The sequence below is a fragment of the Myotis davidii genome, unplaced genomic scaffold (genome assembly GCF_000327345.1).
Source record: "Myotis davidii unplaced genomic scaffold, ASM32734v1 scaffold1, whole genome shotgun sequence".
Lineage (NCBI taxonomy): Eukaryota > Metazoa > Chordata > Mammalia > Chiroptera > Vespertilionidae > Myotis > Myotis davidii.
The window spans coordinates 7188174-7194815 of NW_006294681.1; the positions used below are offsets into that span (position 1 = coordinate 7188174).

Sequence of the window (6642 nt, forward strand, 5' to 3'; positions counted from 1 at the left end):
ATTGGACGCTGCTGCTGCTATTCACCAAGACAGGAAATGTAGGGACAGGTTCTTGGGGGAAAAGATAACACATTAAATTTGGGCTATGTGTGTATTCCTTAAATCAAATTTCCCTGCAACTCAAGATTTAACCTTTTCTATTTGGTTTCTAGTTTCTATGGTCCCACTCAATACATATTTACATAGTTTTATTAAGATAATTTACATACCATACAATTCACCATTTGAAGTGTACAATTCAATGGTTTTTAGTATATACATAGAGTTGTGTAACCATCACTGCTGTCAGTCTTAGAATATTTTCATTGCCCCACAAAGAAGTCTCACATCTTAGCCCTCACCTCAGTCCTCTCTATACTCCTCTGCTCCCACCTTCCCCCACCCCCCGCCGCCCCCAGTCCCTGCCTCTATAGATTTGCTATTCTGGACATTTCGTATAAATAGAATCATAGCCAATAGATTTTAAAATATAATTGAATCCGCCTTTACATTTTTAACTGTTATCTATTATGCAGGCATGCTGGGCAGTGGAGTAATAGGATGGGTTTATCGCAGCTTTTTCATTTCCAAATGACAATAACACAACTCAAACTAACTTAAGCAAAAGGGTGATTTACTGGCTTCCATACCAGAAAAAATGGGGTGGACCTACTTTAGGGTTGACTTGATCTAAACACTCAAATGATGTCATCAGTCTTTGTGTGTGTGTGTGTGTGTGCGCGCGCGCGCGCGCGCGCCAGCTCTTTCTGTCTCTCCTCTCTCTCTCTGCTTCAATTTCTATAAACCTCATGAAAGACGCTGATTGGCTCAGATGGGGCCATGTGCATCCCCCTTGGACCACTCACTGAGGTCAGAGATGAGTGTTACCATTGGCTAGGCCTGAGTCAGGTGGCTACTCAGGGACACCCTGACATCCTGGAGTCAGAACAGGGAGAGCAGGCCCGAAGGAGACTTCCCAGGGGGAAGGGGCATGAGTGTTGCTACATAAGGGGACCGGGATGCTGGCTGAATGAAAACAACTGACATCCAGCACACCTTCTGACCTAGACCAGCATCAAACAGAGACTATTAAACAGCTAAACTCACATGTGGTTAGGACTAGATACATCCTGTTGATGGTAAGTGTTTCAAAAGTTCAGAGCAACAGGACTCCCTGAGAGCCGGTTGGGATATGTGTATATCTTCCTTATTTGTGATCCAAATGCAGCGATGGGAGGCAAGTCCGAGGTGAAAGACTTTGAATATGTTTTCTTTCACTTTGTACATCTGTTTTATGTAATCTTTGACTTGTCTGGGGAAATCCCAAACCGCTTTTTGATTTCCCATAATACAACCAAATAGCATAATTCTTTGGCTATTTTGCAGGTTCTTTCCAAGTAGATGATGATTCTGTGTTTGTGTGTTTGTTTTTTATGGCTGGGTTTGACTTAGGGCGGCTGATTGTTTTTCAAAATTGTTTGCTCCAAACCCATGGTTCCTTCTTGTTACACGTTATAGACCGCTTGCTGGATTCCTACTGCTTAACACCCTGACACCATATTTAACTCTTTCATTTCTGCGTAGTGTACTTTCCTCTGATTTATCCACTTGGCAAACTCCTACTCATCCTTCAAAATATAGGTCAAGTTTCCTTGAGGAGGAACAGACCATGCCTAGCTTATTTCTATATCCAGCAATTAGCACAGAGATAAATGAATGTGTGAATGAGCGAAAGGATCGATCCTAGCCTGAGGATGGCACATGGGTTTTGTGTCAATTAAGAGAGCACTTGATTGCAAACATCGGACAAATCCAGTGAGTGGTGGGTTAATACTTTCCTTACATTTTAAGAAGTTTGAAAACTTCAGATGAGGCACTGGCCAAGGGCCTCAGTGAAGCCCTCAGGGACTTAGTCTGAAGATCACCAATGCATACACGGTAAGAAGGGAGGAAGGAGAATGGGATCAGCTATGTAATAGTCTTCTGCTTATGTCTCATTAGCCACCCCTAGCTGCCAGGAAAATGGACTTTTTCATCAGAGGCTTGGATGTGTTACTGGCTCTATTCACAAAGAAGAATGAGGAGATGGATATTAGCTAGGCAACCAGTGGCGCCCACCACATATTACATCTCATATTCCAAGGTTACTAGTAGACTCAAGGTGGAGCTCAGTGTTCAGTATTGTGAAGACTTGTCCAAGCCCAGTGGGCAAAGACTCTTGGATTGCTTATTAGTGTCTGCCATGGATGTGGAGACGGCGTGCTGGGTGTGTATTTGCCATTTTGGTCCAGGCCATAGACTGATCTGTGTGCTGGGCCATCATCTGTTTTCCCCTCTGCCCTTACCCTCATTCACTGCTCAGTGTGCTGGGAGGCAGTTCTGATGGGTTGGATCACCAGGTCCCCTTGCCCCGACTTCTGGTTGGGTTTGGCCATTGGGAGGCGGTGGCAGGAGGGCAGAGGAAGGGAGGGGAACAGTGTCAGGGTATTTATTCCCTGGCTTCCTCCCTACTGGTCACCATGGTTTATTGAGCCCACCTCTCTTTATTTGGCCCACTCTGGACATCTCTTTCAGGTTCCAGTACCTGCCCCATTCTTTACGCCTCGCCTTGTTGATTTCCCCAAACTCTGTCCACTCCTTTGTAGAGAGCTCTTTTAATACACTGCCCCCCAATTACCCGGTTTCAGAGTCCCGTCTCTTTCCTGCCCGGATCCAGACTGAGGCGCTTGCTCTGGGGGAAGGTGTTGGAATGACTGATGGACACCTTTGTCTCCCTCTTCCTCAAAGTCGAGGGCAGTGTGCCCCCTACACTTCGCAGGACACCTGACTTGCAACATGTCCTAGATGTGATCAGATGTCTTTTTTAGTCACTTTAATTGATCAGCACCCCCGCCTCTCCCAGAGTGAGGACAGAGCCTGCGGTGGCTCCTAAGTACATCAGCTGGGAGGCCCCTCAGACGGGAGCTTTCAGGAACCAGCAGGAGGGAACTGACCTCCATCCTGGTTCTCTCCACGTTGTACAGTGGCAGGCCAGAGAGAGCTGTCATTTCTAGAACTGTTGATTGGAAGTGACTGCGCTCCAGGTGGCTTGGAAGGACAAGTGCAGCCACAACTGGTGCACCATGTGTTCTCAATCCCATTCCTGCCTCTATCTTCCTGCTCCCCAGGGCGTTGGAGTCTACACTCTGAAAACAAGCTCAGTGGTGTATTATTAGATCCCCACCTCCCTCCCTCTTTCTCCCACCCCCAGCTCTCCCCAGTGTGCTGGAGGAGGGGGCGGGGTGGCTGTTCAATGCCTTCAGAGCAGGGTTTCTTAAACTTGAATGAACTTGTGAATCACTGGGGGATGGTGTCAAATTGCAGGCTTTGATTCAACAGGTTGGGGGATGGGGGCGGAGATTCTGGGTTTATAACAAGCTGGTGATGCTGGTGCTGCTGACTCAGGGAACACACACTGAGAAGAAAAGACTTAGAGATGAGCCTCCAGCTGGTAGCCACTAGCCACACATGGCTATTTCCATTTATTGTCTTTCTATTGGTTTTTATCCAATAATTTCATCAACCAATCAGAACTGAGTTTCGAGTGAAAGAAACCCAACTCAAAAGGTTTACGGCTAAAATAAAAACAGAAATAGTAGGTGTTTATGAAACTGAAAAGATAGGGAGATGGACATGGTCAGGAACTCTAATGAAGTTGCCATTGTTGTTATCACCACTAACACCGTCGTCATCAATCATCTTTCTCTTTTCATTGCCTCTTTTCTTTTTTTTATTTTTAAAAAATTTTATATGTTTTTATTGATCACAGAGAGAGGAAGGGAGAGGGAGAGAGACAGAGAGAAATATCAATGATGAGAGATAATCATGGGTCGGCTGCCTCCTGCACGCTCCCTAATGGGAGTCAAGCCTGCAACCCAGGCATGTGCCTTGAATTGAACTGTGACCTCCTGATTCATGAGATGACACTCAACCCCTCAGCCACACTGGCTGGGCCCCTTTGCTTCTTTTCTTGAAATTGTTGTCCTCATTCTTTCTACCTATAGACTCTGTCCAGCCGGGGCTTGGCAGGTGGCTCCGGGCTAATGTTATCACCTTCATCATCATCTAAATGGAATAGGGAGCTCTTTCCTCCAGCCTCAGACTGCTCCTGTCTCACACTGAGCCCAGATCTGTGAATAGGTGCTGGCGTGCCAGGGCTCGGCCGGCGGGAGCGGGTAGGACACTCTCATGGCAGCCCCCAGAATCAGATGAGTGGAGGGGGAGACACGTGTCCCCTAGGGCAAAGGGGAACAGGGCAGACAAACCAGCATGTTCACCTCGCCTCACTGCTGTCTCCCACTTCATTAAGAATCCCGTCCAGCTACTCTGCTTTAAGAACCTCTCTCCTGGTTTCTGCCCCCCTTTAGTCATTCCCCACAGAGAAAAGATAACTTGGGTGGTTTCAAGAGCACAACTGTCCTCTCTGTGTATTTTCACTGCAGCCAGTGATCAAGGCTTCTCTTTGGTACAGATATTAAAATCAAAAGACAAACATTCTGGCAAGGGCTTTCCCTTTGCTTTCTTCAGGCATTTGATAACTTCGCACACTGCCTTACTTGAAGCATTTATTTAAATAGCTTGAGAGTAGCAAGCAGACTACAAGGGTGTAAGAAGCAGGTGGGGAAGCAGCTACCTGCCAAGGAAGAAGCTGGAGGCGACTCTGGGCTGGAAGGGCAGGGCACCATTGGGGGTGGGGGGTCTGTGGAAGTTCCAGTACTGAGAGCTCCGACAGGAGAGGCAGTGTAGGCAGGGACCAGGAAATGAGGGAGCTACAGCCACGTTTTACTGTGTTGTTTTTTTTTTAAAAAATTGATTTCAGAGAGGAAAGGAGAGGGAGAGAGATAGAAACATCAATGATGAGAATCACTGATTGGCTGCCTCCTGCACGCCCCTTACTGGGGACAAACCCCACAACCCCGGTATGTGCCCTTGACTGGAATCAAACCTGGGACCCTTCAGTCCCCAGGCTGGCACTCTATCCACTGAGCCAAACCGGCTATGGCTAAAGTAGTTTTTTAAAAAGGGGTTCTCATTGATAATTTATAACTGTTTTGATTTTTTTAGATGTTTTTGGATCTTTTTGGGGGTGGGGGTGAATAGGAGGAGTTTGGAGGTCAATGGGTGGTAAGGAGAGGACCGATTGCATATAGCAAAGTCCCCGAAGCCAGAGGCACAGGTGTCTGGAATGACATCTCAGACCTGCATCCAGCTTCCTCCAGTGTGCCCTCCTTTCACAAACACCCCTTTCCATGCCCAGTGCGGGGTGTTTGCTGTGGCCTGGGAGCCAGACAGAAATGAAAGGACCAGGAGCAGAGGAAAAGGTTATAAAAATGTTTAGTCTTTGCTTTATTGAGTTACAGCAAAGGAGCAACAAGTTAGAAAAATTGTGGTTTTTTTTTTCCAAACTCCCTAGCATTTTATTTGTGCAATGTACTCAAATGGGGGGTGGGTGGGTTGCACACACAATTCATATTGCAACATTTACACCAGATATGTCTCTTGGTTTTTCTTCTTTAAAAGTTAGAACTAACTGGGAAGAAAAGCGCACTCAGGAGTCTAAAATTGGCCCAAAACAAACACACAAACAAAAAAATCAATTCATGGTGAGGCTTCAAGCTGAAATCTTGTCAAATACCATACTGAGAAAAGGCAGTTAGGAACAGAAACGAAAACCAACGCGGTTCATCTTTGTACCATCTAGAGAGGAAGATCTCTTTTTGTTGCCATTTTATGAGTAATGACAATGCTACAAAGGGGGGAGCCCTTTCTGTGAGTATCTAAAAAGGTGCTTTAAAAAGACAGCCACCTGCTCCCCAAGTCGCCCGGCAATGGCTGGGCCCCAGGCCTGACTCAGAGGCCAGGCCATTGAGAAACCAGACCTGCAGGAGGCCGCTGGGAAAGCATTGTGCGTGGCTACCTGGGGATCCCGGAGGCGGCTGGCGGAGAAGTGAAAACAGATTTGATTTGGAAGATCTGCCCTCTGTAAACTCTCTCCAAGTTGAGTCCGATGCCTCCTCGAGAAATGTCCCAAATTTCAATCCACCTTTAAAAATGAACTCTCCCTACCTAAAATCCAGTAGATATAATGGCACTAATGCTAATATTATCCCTTTCCCCAAATTAAGAAAATAAAAAAGAAAAGGAAGGGGAAATAAAAAAGCGTGTGTGACCAGCCCCCGCCTCCTGGGAAAAACCTCCCGATGGTAGTGCTGGAGATGGAAATTGCCCGCGATTAAAAAGGTAGCAAAATTCCCACGTTGTACAAATTGGTTCCAGTGGAGCAAGAGCTGGGGGACAGGGCAGAGGAGCCAACTATTTACAAGGACCCATTGAAAACGCAGTAGTAGGACTTTGGCACGATGAACAATTCCCACCGGTCCTCTGGGAGGCGCCTGTGACGCCGCTCGGTCCGTGCCTGCAGGGACAGGCCAGCTAACTAGGTCCGGCTGGAGTCTCTGGCCAGGTGGCCCCGCAGGCCTGGGAGGGGAGTTCTCTTCTTTCTTCACAGACAGAGCCGTTCTGACCGACTTCCCTAGAAGATGACACAAAACCAGAGACAAGATGTCAGGGAGACGGTGGCTGGTGGCAGGGGCTGGGAGTGACCCTTTCCAAAGCCAGTGGCTG

General features: G+C 47.2%; 1 protein-coding gene across 1 annotated transcript in view; it reads right to left on the reverse strand.

The window, feature by feature from the left end:
- Positions 1-5334: 5334 nt before the first annotated feature.
- ZHX2 (zinc fingers and homeoboxes 2) overlaps positions 5335-6642 on the reverse strand; it is a 7995-nt gene continuing 6687 nt past the window's right edge. The window contains exon 2 of the mRNA XM_006769086.2: positions 5335-6550. The gene's annotated coding sequence lies outside the window, so the exon portion shown is untranslated. The remainder of the gene's footprint in view (positions 6551-6642) is intronic.